This window comes from Hemitrygon akajei, unplaced genomic scaffold, assembly GCF_048418815.1.
Source record: "Hemitrygon akajei unplaced genomic scaffold, sHemAka1.3 Scf000054, whole genome shotgun sequence".
In the NCBI taxonomy this organism is placed as follows: Eukaryota; Metazoa; Chordata; class Chondrichthyes; order Myliobatiformes; family Dasyatidae; genus Hemitrygon; species Hemitrygon akajei.
In genome coordinates, this window is record NW_027331940.1 from 5,742,181 (window position 1) to 5,758,230 (window position 16,050).

Consider the following 16,050-nt stretch of genomic DNA (forward strand, 5'->3'; position numbering starts at 1 on the left):
GACAGTCTGGGCGCAGGGAATATGTATCCTGTACCGTGCAGTCGAGGCCGAGGAGGCAACATTTCAGAAGAATGAATACACTGTTCACGACGGATAACAGATGAAATTCTTTACCGCTCGTGAGTGGAAAATCATTGGAATCCGATAGCAGTGAATCTGAGGTTAACAGTAACTCAACCTTCGCCTTGATGGATAGTGGAGGGCGATTAAGTTGGGGGTACCTGATTGCGAATCGTAATGTTTATGTCATTCGTTTATCTTTCTCCAGTGAATTTAGTGGCGATTGTCATCCTGTCCCGGGGAAAGTGCGGCCTCTCCTTCTGCACCACGTGGTTCCTGGTGGCCATGGCAGCGGCGGATCGACTGGTCATTATCACTGACGTTGTTTTGTATCAACTCAGTTATCATTATTTTCCCGTTTGTTTCCTGAACGTCCCCTCTGTGTGCACTGTTCTCCGTGTCCTGCCCCGCATTGCCGTGAACTGTTCCGTCTGGTTCACCGTCACTTTCACCTTCGATCGGTTTGTTGCCATTTGCTGTCAGAAACTGAAAACAAAGTACTGCACGGGGAGAACGGCGGCCGTGGTTCTAGCGCCATCTAGCGGTCTGTTCTGTCTGAAAAACGGCCCACTCTAGTTCACTTACAGAGAGATCATTAACAATCTACCACGGTTCTGTTATCCGAAGCCAAGTTACTTCACTGAACCGGCGTGGTTGGCGTATGACTGGTTTGACATCGTTTTGACTCCGTTCCTCCCATTCGGTGTAATTCTGCTGCTCAACGCTGACAGTCAGGCACATTGTTGTGGTCAGTCAGGTCTGTAGGGGGCTTAGGGGTCAGAGCAAGGGGGGAAACAGCAGTGACCCAGAGATGGAGAGCCGGAAGAGTGTCTGTGGACTTGCTCATCACCCTCTCCGGCAGCTTCATCCTCCTGTGGCTGACGAATGTTACAGAATGTATCTACTATCACATCACTGGGATAGGGACACAGGGGAATGACTCGGAAATTATTTTCGCCGGTGCCGGATATTTGTTAAGCGTCCATCCAAAGTACCCGGTGGGGATGACCCAACGTCATTGATCCGTGTGGAGGGGGTGGGGTGACCGGACATCTATTGTTGCCGATGGAAGTTACCCCTCCATCCATTGAACCCAGGAGGGGGGAGGGGGGGAGGTGTGGTTACTAACCATCCTTGTCTCCCGGTCGTGTGTCCCTACATCCATTGCTCCTGGAGGATTTGACCTTTCATCAGTTGTTCCCGGTGGCCGTGACGCTCCATCCACTCCTCCCTGTGGATGTGACGCTTCATATACTGTTTCTGACAGGGGCTTGTCCTTGTTTATTTCATCTGATGTCAAACTCGTCATGCCTGTCGCCATGGAGACGATGCCCGCAGTATCGGCCGTCACTAACACTGAGCCCAATATACATCACTTTTCCTGCCGTCTGACTCTCTGTTACTTTGGTCGAAAGAGCAGCTTACAGTCTTAGAATAAATTCTTAAAAACACAAAAATTATTATTAACCCCACTCGGCCGCCCGCTGGATTGCTAAATTTGCCTCCCAACCATTTGTCTCGTCCTTCAAGCTGTTGACTTCGTTCGGATCGCATCATTGGAGTCAGTCGGATCGAAGCGCCCGTACTTTGCTGCTCGCCTCACCTGCGTTTTCCGGCCGCTGTGTCTCACGGCCGCCCATTGCGTGCGCCACCGGTCTCAGGCTTCCGTCTATTTTCTACTTCGCTTTTTTCTGACTTCCGTCCCATTGATTCGGTAAAACGGCGTCCCGACTGCTCAGGCGCCTCCCATATCGGCAGCTTCCCGCTCGGGGCTTCCATAGCTCAGCCAACGCCTCCAGTATCTGCAGACTCCAGCACCGACTGCTCAGACAAAGCCTCCCATATCCGCAGCCTCCAGATCTTGGCTCCCATAGCTCAGCCAACGTCTGCAGTATCTGCAGACTCCAGCACCGACTGCTCAGACAAAGCCTTCCATATCCGCAGCCTCCAGATCTTGGCTCCCATAGCTCACCCAACGCCTCCAGTATCTGCAGACTCCAGCACCGACTGCTCAGCCAAAGCCTCCCATATCCGCAGCCTCCAGATCTTGGCTCCCATAGCTCAGCCAACGTCTGCAGTATCTGCAGACTCCAGCACCGACTGCTCAGACAAAGCCTTCCATATCCGCAGCCTCCAGATCTTGGCTCCCATAGCTCACCCAACGCCTCCAGTATCTGCAGACTCCAGCACCGAATGCTCAGCCAAAGCCTCCCATATCCGCAGCCTCCAGATCTTGGCTCCCATAGCTCACCCAACGCCTCCAGTATCTGCAGACTCCAGCACCGACTGCTCAGCCAAAGCCTCCCATATCCGCAGCCTCCAGATCTTGGCTCCCATAGCTCAGCCAACGTCTGCAGTATCTGCAGACTCCAGCACCGACTGCTTAGACAACGCCTCCCAAATCCGCAGCCTCCAGATCTTGGCTCCCATAGCTCACCCAACGCCTCCAGTATCTGCAGACTCCAGCACCGACTGCTCAGACAAAGCCTCCCATATCCGCAGCCTCCAGATCTTGGCTCCCATAGCTCAGCCAATGCCTCCAGTATCTGCAGACTCCAGCGCTAAACCCCGACTGGTCAGACAACGCCTCCCATATCCGCAGCCTCCAGCGCTCTGAAGTTTCATGAGAACTCCTCCATCTACTGGGCTCCCCCCAATCTCACAGAACAGAGTACGTTCGCATTATTTTGTCATCACTACTTTAGAATCAGAGAGTTATCGGCTGGACAGCGATGGAGCCTTCCCCTTTCAGTAGGGCTGGCCTGCTTCGTAAATCTAGCAGAACGGCTCAGGCTTAGTTAAGGTGAATTTACACGGGCCTCAGCAATGACACCCAAGTCAGGGAAATGGATATCTTAAACAGAAAGTACTCTATGATCCAGTCATTCTTTTTCTCTCTCTCATAGGAATTCTGTCATTGCTGGTCCCAATGTCCTGTTTGGTCCGTGCCGGCTCCCGTCTGCATTGTGCGCAGACTCTCCTGGCTGAACTGTTTCCTTTCACATCCACGAATTGTTACCGCACAGATGTGGGCATTTCCCCCACTTGCTTTCTGCTAGCCCCCATAGCTCTATCCCATCCCCCTCATTGTCCGACCCATAACCCGTTCCCCTGCGTGTGGTCACTGAGTCGCACAGACTGACGGGAAAGATAAAGGAATAAATCGCTGGGAATGATGATGTGGAGTGGTCCGGCATTCGCTTGTTTAGAAGGATTCAGTTTTCCACCAACACGAAGATTCAAGGAGGAGCCTGAAGAGACGGAGGATGGGTTGTGCTCGTCATTTGGACGAACCGGAGTTCACGGGTAGGGTATCTGTATGCGGGAGGGTGTCCGCTTGATCTGCCGAGTGAGGGGAAGACTAAAGGGAAATCATGTTCAGACTTCAAAGTTCAGAATTCTCCATCAAGGTACGTATATATCACCGCAATATGAGTCTCCGGTTCATTATCTTCCGGCCACTCACAGTAGAATTAAAGAATTATAACAGAATCAATAAGAACAAAAAGAACTACAAACACAGCCGAATAAACAGCCGCAGTGACAAAGACTGGGAACGGCATCCGGAGGCAGTCTTCGGACGGTGAGCCTCTCAGCCGCATCGACTCTGAGGACAGGTGAGGAGCCGGGGCTCGGTTTCCAGCTCTGCAGTGAGGTCCGGGTTCAGGGGCATAGAGTCCGGGGAGAAGTTACCCACTGGGGTAAATCCAGCCCGTCACCCCTCCGCCTCCCCCACCCTCCCCCTGTCCTGAAGCAAATCCAGTCACGCCTGTACCCAGATTAGGCGGTGCTCCGGTCAGCGTCTGTTCTCCATGTTCGGTGTGGCTGAAACTAAATCCCGTCTGTCGGTATAAAAGGCAATACCCTTTGGCTTTAGAAATGGAGGGATGTCAATGGAGCAGACTGACACGGCCGCTGCCTGGGGAACGCCGGGGGGTGTCTGGAGCTCGGGCTGGGCATGACAGTCAGCGAACCGCTAGTGCTGCGATGCTGAATAGGCGGCAGGCGCTGGGAAACCGGGACAAAAAGATCCTGTCAGAATACAAAGTGGCCCCTTGAGACCAAAGGCTGCGACTGTTGCCCGTGTTTCTCAGGAGAGCAGTCCACTCACAACGGAGATCACCAAGACAGTTCAGAGAAGAGAGGCCCGTGTTTCTCAGGAGAGCAGTCCACTCACAACGGAGATCACCAAGGCGGTTCAGAGAAGAGAGGCCCGTGTTTCTCAGGAGAGCAGTCCACTCACAACGGAGATCACCAAGGCGGTTCAGAGAAGAGAGGCCCATGTTTCTCAGGAGAGCAGTCCACTCACAACGGAGATCACCAAGGCCGTTCAGAGAAGAGAGGCCCGTGTTTCTCAGGAGAACAGTCCATTCACAACGGAGATCACCAAGGCAGTTCAGAGAAGAGAGGCCCGTGTTTCTCAGGAGAACAGTCCACTCACAACGGAGATCACCAAGGCGGTTCAGAGAAGAGAGGCCCGTGTTTCTCAGAAGAGCAGTCCACACACAACGGAGATCACCAAGGCAGTTCAGAGAAGAGAGGCCCGTGTTTCTCAGGAGAGCAGTCCACTCACAACGGAAATCACCAAGGCAGTTCAGAGAAGAGAGGCCCGTGTTTCTCAGGAGAGCAGTCCACTCACAACGGAGATCACCAAGGCGGTTCAGAGAAGAGAGGCCCGTGTTTCTCGGGAGAGCAGTCCACTCACAACGGAGATCACCAAGGCCGTTCAGAGAAGAGAGGCCCGTGTTTCTCAGGAGAGCAGTCCACTCACAACGGAAATCACCAAGGCCGTTCAGAGAAGAGAGGCCCGTGTTTCTCAGGAGAGCAGTCCACTCACAACGGAGATCACCAAGGCCGTTCAGAGAAGAGAGGCCCGTGTTTCTCAGGAGAGCAGTCCACTCACAACGGAGATCACCAAGGCCGTTCAGAGAAGAGAGGCCCGTGTTTCTCAGGAGAGCAGTCCATTCACAACGGAGATCACCAAGGCCGTTCAGAGAAGAGAGGCCCGTGTTTCTCAGGAGAGCAGTCCACTCACAACGGAAATCACCAAGGCAGTTCAGAGAAGAGAGGCACGCGTGATATGGTGATGAGAATTAAACACGTTTATAATGCGTGTATACTATTGAGTAATGGAACTTGAGATTCATATGACAGTAGACAGGGGCAAACTTAACATAAGAAACATAAGAAATAGGAGCAGGAGTAGGCCATCCGGCCCATCGAGCCTGTCCCGCCATTCAATAAGATCATGGCTGATCTGTCGGTAAACTTAGCTCCATCTACCTGCCTTTCCCCCATAACCCTTAATTCCCTTACTATGTAAAAACCTATCTAACTGTAACTTGAGTATGTCTAGTGAAGAAGCCTCAACTGTTTCCCTGGGCAGAGAATTCCACCGATTCACCACTCTCTGGGAAAAACAGTTACCCCTCATCTCCGTCCTAAATCCTCTCCCATGAATCTCGAGACAATGTCCCCGAGTTCTAGACTCATCTACCAATGGAAACAGCTTTTCTACTTCTATCTTATCTATGCCTTTTAATATTTTGCACGTTTCTATAAGATCCCCTCTCATTCTTCTGAACTCCAGAGAGTTTAGTCTCAGATGACTCCATCTCTCCTCATAAGTTAACCGCTTCATCCCTGGAATCAAACCGATGACCCTCCTCTGCACTGCCTCCAAAGCCAGTCTATCCTTCCTCAAGTATGGAGACCAGAACTGCACACAGTACTCCAGATGCGGCCTCACCAGTACCTTGTATAGTTGCAGCATGAGCTCCCTGCTCTTGAATTCAATCCCTCTAGCAATGAAGACCAATATTCTGTTTGCCTTCTCAATAACCTGTTGTACCTGCAAGCCAACTTTTTGCGATTCATGAACAGGAGCTCCCAAGTCCCTCTGCACAACAGCATGCTGCAATGTTTCACCATTTAAATAATAATCTGCTTCTCTATTATTCCTTCTAAAGTGGATGATCTCGCATTTGCCAACGTTGTGTTCCATCTGCCAGACCTTGGCCCACGCACTTAATCTATCTTTATCCCTCTGCAGACTCTCCACATCCTCTGTACAATTTGCTTTTCCACTCAGTTTAGTGTCATCAGGAATTTATGTTACGCTACACTCAGTCCCCTCTTCCAGATCATCAATGTAAATGGTAAACATCTGCGGGCCCAGTACCGACCCCTGCGGCACCCCACTCGCCAAAGACTGCCAACCGGAGAAACACCCATTTATACCAACTCTCTGCCTTCTATTGGTTAACCAATCCACTATCCATGCCAATACACTTTCTCCCACTCCATGCATCCGCATCTTATTTATAAGTCTCTTGTGCGGCATCTTATCGAATGGCTTCTGGAAATCCAAGTATATAACATCCACCTGTCCCCCTCTATATAATGCACTCACTATGTCCTGAAAGAACCCCAGTTAGTTTATGAAGCAGGACCTGCCCCTTCTGAATCCATGTTGCGTCTTTCTAACTGTCTCTCCAGTTAAGCATTTTCCCGACTGCAGATGGTAAGCTAACTGGCCTATAGGTGCCCGTCTTTTGCCTGCATCCTTTTTTAAGAAGTGGCGTGACATTTGCTGTCTCCCAATCCGCCGACACCTGCCCAGAGTCTAGAGGGTTTTGATAAATGATTACCAACGTGTCTACTATAATCTCCGCCAACTCTTTCAGCACCCTGGCTGCATCCCAACAGGACCAGGGGACTTATCTACCTTCAGGCCCTCTAGTTTTCCCATCACTATCTCTTTAGTGACAGTGATATTATCGAGGTCCTCACCTCCCATATCGGTCATAACATCCTTCTTTGACATATTAGACGTGTCCTCCACCGTGAAGACAGACACAAAATAGTCGTTCAATGCCTCCGCCATTTCCTTATCACCCAATATCAATATCCCCTTATCGTCTTCCAAGGGACTTACGATTATATCCGGAATTGTATCGTGTATCGCCCTATCTCTAATAATGCATCGGTCGTAATATAATTGTAGGACTCTGACCCTAAACTGGTCGGAAATCTATTTATAGTAAAGTCTGGTATCTTTCATGAGTTTGAGGAAAGAGAGATTTTGGTGACGATGCTTGCCACTAGATGGCGCCTGTGTAAGTAATCAAATTCAATAAAACGGTAGCAGGTTCCTGGAATGTTTTGGATAGTTCCTAGTTTCTCTTGGCATTTTCTGTTTTAATTGTCTTGAATTTGTTGTTGTTTTTTATTGTGTGATGTTGATATTTTTGTGTTAACCCCTGTTAGGGAATTTCCTTTTCCACACAAGACTCAGATCCAGGTATTCATTCGGAGACTCTTTATTTCCGTGACCTGGAGAGCCGTCCCGGAGAGCAACGGCTCGGCTGACAATCAGTACACGCAACGTGTTTATCGCTGATTCTAACGGGTTTAGTTTATTCAGCATTTCCATCTTTGGTATTGATCCGGGGAAACTGGAGGGGAACACACCTCAGTCACGTGGCCGGGTGGTGTACAGCTGCAGGCTGGAAGGCAGGACCATGTAGTCTCATGTCTACAGCGGGAGGCTAAAGGGCAACGCCAGGATTCTCTGCTGATGCAGGCACTGAGCAACACACACACTCAATTCCATATTCTCGCAAAGATATATACCAGACCAGACCCAGATGGCCAAAATCCCCCTCCTTTTTGATCATTCTGATCAATTCTCCTCCTCGGGAAAGGGCGGGTTCAACTGAAGGGGGAAGGGGACCCGTGTCCCGACAGGCCAGAAGGGGACAGTGCAAAGCAGTTACCAATTTGCAAGTATTTACGAAGTCTCCCAGGAATCTCCGATTCCCCACTGTCACCATTATTCGCTGTCACGGCCACTCTGTATCTCAGCATGTAAAGCCGCCCGCGCGCCTGTGGGTCCCGTCCTTTGGAGCGTCACAGAGCGAGGCTCCGGCACCTTTTCACTGGGCAGCTCGAGGTCCCATCCCGCGGGAGGGCAATGGATTCCGCGTTCAGTTTGCACAAAGCCTGGCGTCCCAGTATGTTAACGTGTGAGTTACTGGCTATAACAGACGTTTCCTCAATCCCTCTCCCGTCTACTCTAATATCCACGGGCTGGGATAATGGATCCGTCAAGGGGACTCCGGCTAGCCTCGCGGTTTTTATACTCACAGTACTCTCTCTCAGGCAGTGCCACAGAGGGGCTGACGGACGGTATAGTGGCGCCGGAATCGATCAGGACACGTACTGCTTTCTTTGCTATTTCGACATCTAGGAATGGATCCTCCTGCGGGTCCTCATGAGCCCTGATCAGAGCGACTTGATTCGTCTTCCCCTCGTAGCCTCCCTACTGGGACCCGAAGGGTTTACGCCGAGTGAAATGTGTCATTTCCCGGGGTTGCTCCGTGGGGGATTCTTTCTAACTGCCCTCTCCTACCCCTTCTCTCCTCTCCGCCTCAGCTCTCTCTGGCCTAATGCCCCTTTCGCCCACATTTCCTACATTCGTTCTGCCTCTTGTCGCGGGGCCTTGGCCGAACTCCCGCCTTCCACTCCCCTTTTTTTGAGAACTGCCCCCTTTCTCCCGTGATCTTAAACAACCTATTTCGTTCCGTGTCGGTCAGGGTCTGGGTTAACACATTCCGTTGCTGGGTCTACCAGTTCAGATTGGTCAATTAAAAGGCAGGGGCGACCTCGGGTCGGAGGCAGTTCGGGAAGGTTTCACCAGCCCACCGGGCATTTTGCTGGTCCAGGGGTATTTCCGCATTTGCGTCCCAGGTGTCTGTGAATCGAGTCAGTGACGGTCTTTACCTTTCTTTTCCACGTGCCGGGCAACTTCTCCGAAGCCCCCATGCTATCGAGCTGCGGCAAGGAAAGGGGGATTTATGTTCGCGCACCCTCGTTTCCATAGCCTGTCGGGCTTCCTCGCCGACTGACGGTGGTCAGTCTCCCTCGGGAGTAGCCTTGGCAGCGAGAAGATGGGCTCCGCCCCAGCCCAAGAAGTTTCATATATGATACGGAAGAGCGCTTGTAAATTCCCAGGCAGCGGGGTTAAACATTTGACTCTTCCGAGTGAGCTAATTATGAAAAGCTACAGGTTTTCTTAGTGGATCCGGGGCATCGCTGATCGGACTGCTTACGTCAGTCGGGGTCCAGAGTTTTTTAAATAGGGATATCGTCCACTATTATCCGGGGGATTTGAAGGGTCCCTCTCCCCTGTCTGGTGGAAACTCGACCCTCCGTGAACAGAACGTCCGTTCCCGCCCGCGGGCTCCGGAAGAATCGGGCAAAGGGGCAGGGTTCGGGACCAGGCGAGCGAACCTCTGGTGCCGTCACCCCCTGGGCTGGCTACCCGTTCCGGGATCTTTATTGTTGCAACCCCGCTGCCATTTCTATAATCTCGTTGTCATTCATGGGCGGAGGCGCCAGCTGAGGCTACAAACCTCCCAATGGGACCTTCGGACTGACGCTAGAATCTGCCATTGAACTATTATTCTCCCATTTCTTGGCCTTTACCTTAGGGCGCAGACGCCGCTTTTCCACCTCTTCCCATTCAGTAAAACATGTAAGTCAGTTCCCAATTAGGATCCCCACGCCCGTTCTCAGATTCTCCCTTCCGATATCCGAGTTTTACAAAACCGAAAGAGACGACAATGGGCCAGTCTACTTGATCCAACACGTAAATCACTAGAAAAGGTAGCGGAGTACCTGTTGTCCCCTGTTTTCAATCAAACCTTATAGGCGGATGAACCCGGAGGAATTAACGTGTCGCGCAATAATTGTTCTGTGTTCTTGTACTTTGCAATTTTCCTCTCCGTGTCCTTATTCACTGGGGCCGTGTTCGGATCGGCCGGGCGTCGTTCATGGGGGCGTCCTTTGTTGTTATCCAGTTCGCTTGACCAAGACTTACTGAGCTTAGGGAAGACGGTATGGTCCGTCGATATTCAGCCAGCCGCGCCACCTTAAGGAAGAGAGGGTAGAAGTCGGGAGCAGCGAGGCTGACTGTGAGCAGGTTTGTGGTTTGTTAGGGGGTTGCTCTGTTAATGAACCGGAGTACTGAAATGAACGGATATTTCACCGCGCTTTTCACCTGCTCTCGGAATCTGGACTGAGTGGCGGCGTAAATGAATGTGTTCGTGCAGCAGCTGAAATTCCTTAGCAAATATCCGGCATAGGCGGAAATAATTTCCGAGTCATTCCCCTGTGTTCCTATCCCGGTGATGTGATAGTAGATAAATTCTGCAACATTCGTCAGTCACAGGAGGATGAAGCTGCCGGAGAGGGTGAAGAGCAAAACCACAGACCTCTTCCGGCTCTCCATCTCCGGGTCACTGCTGCTTCCCCCCTTGCTCTGACCCCTCAGCCCCCTACCGACCCGACTGGCCACTAAAATGTGCCTGAGTGTCAGAGCGTTGAGCAGCAGAATTAGACCGAATGGGAGGAACGGAGTTAAAACGATGTTAAACCAGTCATACGCCATCCACGCCGGTTCAGTGAAGTAACTTGGCTTCGGATAACAGAACCGTGGTACATGGTTAATGATCTGTAATGGGGTGTGTCAGGAATGGACAGGAGGAGGAGTATAGGAAACTGATACAGGACTTTGTGATATGGTGCAACTCAAACTACCTGCGTCTCAATATCACCAAGACCAAGGAGATGGTGGTGGACTTTAGGAGATCTAGGCCTCATATGGAGCCAGTGATCATTAATGGAGAATGTGTGGAGCAGGTTAAGACCTACAAGTATCTGGGAGTACAGTTAGACGAGAAGCTAGACTGGACTGCCAACACAGATGCCTTGTGCAGGAAGGCACAGAGTCGACTGTACTTCCTTAGAAGGTTGGCGTCGTTCAATGTCTGTAGTGAGATGCTGAAGATGTTCTATAGGTCAGTTGTGGAGAGCGCCCTCTTCTTTGTGGTGGCGTGTTGGGGAGGAAGCATTAAGAAGAGGGACGCCTCACGTCTTAATAAGCTGGTAAGGAAGGCGGGCTCTGTCGTGGGCAAAGTACTGGAGAGTTTAACATCGGTAGCTGAGCGAAGGGCGCTGAGTAGGCTACGGTCAATTATGGAAAACCCTGAACATCCTCTACATAGCACCATCCAGAGACAGAGAAGCAGTTTCAGCGACAGGTTACTATCGATGCAATGCTCCTCAGACAGGATGAAGAGGTCAATACTCCCCAATGCCATTAGGCTTTACATTTCAACCGTCAGGACTTAAGAATTTTTTAAAAGCTATTGTTAATGCTTTTTGAGATAGTGATTTAGATGCATATCATATTTTTTTTACTGAGTTAAGTATTGTATGTAATTAGTTTTGCTACAACAAGTGTATGGGACATTGGAAAAAAAGTTGAATTTCCCCATGGGGATGAATAAGGTATCTATCTATCTATCTATCTATCTATCTATCTATCTATCTATCTATCTATCTATCTATCTATCTATCTATCTCTCTGTAAGTAGAGTGGGCCGTTTTTCAGACAGAACAGACCGCTAGATGGCGCTAGAACCACGGCCGCCGTTCTCCCCGTGCAGTCCTTTGTTTTCAGTTTCTGACAGCAAATGACAACAAACTGATCGAAGGTGAAAGTGACGGTGAACCAGACGGAACAGTTCACGGCAATGCGGGACAGAACACGGAGAACAGTGCACACAGGAAACAAACGGGAAAATAATGATGATTGAGTTGATACAAAACAACCTCGGTGATAATGACCAGTAGATCCGCCGCTGCCATGGCCACCAGGAACCACGTGGTGCAGAAGGAGAGGCCGCACTTTCCCCGGGACAGGATGACAATCGCCACTAAATTCACTGGAGAAAGATAACGGAATGACATAAACATTATTATTCGCAATCAGGCACCCCAAAGTTAATCGCCTTCCATTATCCATCAAGGGTAAGGTTGAGTTACTGTTAACCTCAGATTCACTGCGATCGGATTCCAATGATTCACCACTCACGATCATTAAAGAATTTCATCTGATATCCGTCGTGATCAGTGTATTCATTTTTCTGAAATTTTGCCTCCTAGGCCTCGACAGCACGGTGCAGGATACATATTCCCTGCACCCAGACTCTCAAGTGATAGAATCATAGAAATCTACACGGCATTACAGGTCCTTCGGCCCACAATGTTGTGCCGACCATGTAAACTCAGATGGAGATTATCTGCAACATTTGCAAATCATTCATCTTGCTCAGTGTGAATGAATGCACAGGTCATTGTTAGAATGAAGCAGCTTCGTGACGGAGCGTCCAGTCCACGTGATCCAATCCCCGTCACAGTACAGCCACGTCAGAAGCCAAGATGGTGAACATTCCTCTATTGCGAGTCGGTATTTCTTAAGCAAGGAGCACAGGCTGCACGCGACACTCCAATTCTTGCCTCATAATATCGAGACAAAGTTGGAGTAGGAACACTTGACTCTGACGGGGATAAAAGTTACTTGCTGAGAATATCAACTGACCATTTCTGACTTGAACTGGTTGCCCTATTTACACGTGAACAGTGGACAGTGTTCCAGGCGACCGGAGAATTGGCGCACGAGAAATTTCCAATAAATTATGAAAATCGCTATTTTGGAAGCATTTCGCTTTTAATTTTCCCAATTCATTACATTTATCCACGTTATTATTTTTTCAATTGCCATGGATTTTCGCACACATCGAGAGTCATTAAATTCCACTGGATCATCCCGGCGTCCTCATAATTCTCCACATCGCCGGGAATTTCAATCAATTTCATCTCTCCCCAGAACTTCAGAAAAAAATAACAATAAAACGCCCGGTCCCGACCTTATCGACAGAATCGATCCAGTCTATATCGTGACAGACGGGCTCCATTCTGTGCGGTACCGCACATGTGATTTCCTGCTACCCTAAAAAGGAATAATTTATTGACAACATCTGTATTTTTCGTCTGACAACGATTGTTCAAACTCGCACATCACTGTCTTTTCCACGGGGTAATTTATCCGAGATAATACTTATAATTTCATACTTTATAGGGAATTAGAGAATCGTTCCTGTTATTGCTGATGGACTAGACAGTTCAGAGAGATGCGGTAGAAAAGGAATAAAAGCGTGGGGAGGGATGGAGAGAGGTGGATATGGTGGGGAGAGAGAAGTGGGGGATGAGATGGAGAGAGAAGAGGGGACAGGGAGGGAGAGAGGGGATTGAGGGAGAGAGAGGCTGAGGGAGTGGGTAGACTCCTCTACTCCACTTCTCTTTCTCCCCTCCCCTCCTCAATCTGATCCCTCCCTCTCCCCCACCCTGCAGAAGATGGTGATGATCCACTCCAACCAGCCGGCACCGACAGTCCTCGCCTCCATCTTGTCCAGCAAGCTGCCGCCCACTCCTGCCTTTGACAGGCCCCAGTGATGACACGTCCCCCTACTCCATGGGACAGCCTGAAGGGCTCGGGCCGAGCGACCTGAGGCTCGGCCCGAAAGAAAAATCAAGGCGGGATTTTGGAGACGGAGGGGGAAGGAGGTAACGGTGCTAGTCACATTCCTCCCCCGTGGGAACCCCCCAGTTCCTGCTCCCTTGTTACTAGCCGCCCTTTCCCACCCTCGGCTCCCGTCACTCCTGAAACACTCCGCTCCCTGTCCCCTCGCTCTCCCCTCTATCACCGCCCATCTTACCCTGGCTGGCGGCCATTTTGTGATGGTTACCATTGACTTCCGCTCTCCCAGCATCGTAGAACGGCGCACATCCATTTCCTCACCTTCCACACACTTCACGTTTATTCAATCTCAACTCCTCATCTCTCCTCTCCTTTCTCTCCCTCCTCGCTCTCCCAACTCTCCATTTAACCTTCTGCCGACAGCCATTTTGTGACAGTAAGCACCCCTCCCCTTTCTTGCCGTCCGTCTTATTTACGAAGGAAATGTCACCACCAACCCTTCCTCCTCTATTGAGTAAGTCACTCCCCCACACTTCCCATCCTGTTCCTCCCCACCCTGTCCAATTATTCTCCCTCCCTCCCCGTCCCATCACTTCCCCTGCTTCCCCGTCACACCACTCCCCCCTCCCTCGGCATCCCATCGCTTCCGGTCCCTCCCCACCCCATCATTCCCCTTCCTCCCGATCACATCACTCCTGCTCCGTTTCTGGCGTTTCACTCCTCCTCACCCCGTCTTTATCTTTTCCATTTCGGCCATCAGTTTGTGACAGGAACTTCTGCCCCTCCCCTTTCCGTCCCCTATTGAGTCAGTGACTTCGACACGTTCACTGTCTCATCAGTCCACTCCTCGTACTCCTTTTCCTCCTAAATCCCTCACCTCCTCCCCAAAACCAACATGTATATGTGTATGAGTGAATATCTGATATATACATTAGCTTATTCAATGACGAAATTGTTGGACTTAAAACATATATACAATGCACAAGGCGATATAAAACACAAATTAAAATGCTGTTATTACAATCAACAACACACTCGATCCCGGGATTGTATCCAGGGGCACCGCATGTTCCTTCGCCATAGATTCTGCGTGTGACAGTGGCCATTGTATGTCAGTATCTCACTCCATCCCTGGCGGCCACATTAACCAAGGATTCGCCATTTTAAATCAGCGCGTCCCTCCCTCTCTTGTGCTCACTTCTACCAAAGCCGCCACTCTCTCCCCAGCGGCCATTTCAAGTGAAGCGTCGGACATCCCACCTCTCCCGGAAGTTCCGGGAGGCTCCCGCATATTGATAGCGGCTCCCTGACGCCGCAATTTATATAAAATATCACGGAAATCGTTTTTTTTGGAACGAGAGAGAGAGGGAAAGAAAGAGAGAGAGAGAGAGAGAGAGAGAGAGAGAGAGAGAGAGAGAGAGAGAGAGAGAGAGAGAGAGAGAGAGAGAGAGAGAGAGAGAGAGAGAGAGAGAGAGAGAGAGAGAGAGAGAGAGAGAGAGAGAGAGAGAGAGAGAGAGAGCCATGGCAGAGTACTGCAAAAACAGAAAATACAAAACGTACTTCACCCCAAACTACACTGAAGTTTACCCCTGCCTAATTAGGGGTCAAAATAATGGCAGTGTTGCTCGCTGCACTGTCTGCAACAGTGACTTTTCTATTGCCCCTGGTGGGTTACATCACTGTTGAGGTGAGTTTAACGGGTGTCATTCGTTCATTAGCATAGCTAACGCTATTTAAACTAGCTGGCTGGCTGCTAAGGAGCTACTCTATTGCAGACATCCCACCTCTCCCAGGAGTTCCGGGAGTCTCCCGCAAATTGATGGTGTCTGCTTCCCTGAAATGAGATTTTGCAGGGTGGGATTAATTGAAGTCAACGTGTCCTTCACTCCTTCTCTGCCGCTCACTTTAACCGAGGCGTCGCTCCCTCCTTGGTCCCATTTCAACCCGGCCGAACGGGGTCTCCTTCAGTCACCACATCTCTCCCTCCTTGGTCCCGTTTCAACCCGGCCGAACGGGGTCTCCTCAGTCACCACATCTCTCCCTTTTTCCCAACAAAATTAACGATGCTGACGGCCGTTTTCAATCGCAGTCTCACCCCCTCCCTTCCCGGCACCCACTTTAAACAAGTTATCACTAACCCTATACTGCCCCGTCAGACAGTTTAACCGAAGCAGCGGCCATTTTATGTCAGAGCAATAGGTCATTTTACATTGCCCCATTACCCCTCTCCTCTTCTCAATGTGCCACTGACTGCATTTCGGCCACTTTACCCGGTGCGTCTCTCCCGCTCTGTTGACTGTCCATTACTCTCTCCCTGTCGGCCATTGTAACAAAGGTTTCAGAGACTATTTCAGATCTGGCCGCCACTCCCTCTGATTTGTCACCTCCTGGCGTCCATTTTCTCTCAGTGCATCCCTCCCTTCCTCCCTGGAAACCATTTTCAAAGCGCGCATCACCTCTTCCCTATATACAATGTTATTTTGGCGCGTCACTCTCTCCCTGGTATTAATTTTATTTTCTGGTTTTAATCCAGAATCCAATATTTAATCAGCACATAACTTTCCCCGCCCCCCCCCCCCGTGATAATTTTCAGTCAGTGCAAA

General features: G+C 50.3%; 1 protein-coding gene across 1 annotated transcript in view; it reads left to right on the plus strand.

Moving 5' to 3' along the window:
- LOC140721392 (uncharacterized) overlaps positions 1-16,050 on the plus strand; it is a 1,266,977-nt gene that overhangs the window by 380,712 nt on the left and 870,215 nt on the right. The gene's annotated exons all lie outside the window — the stretch shown is intronic.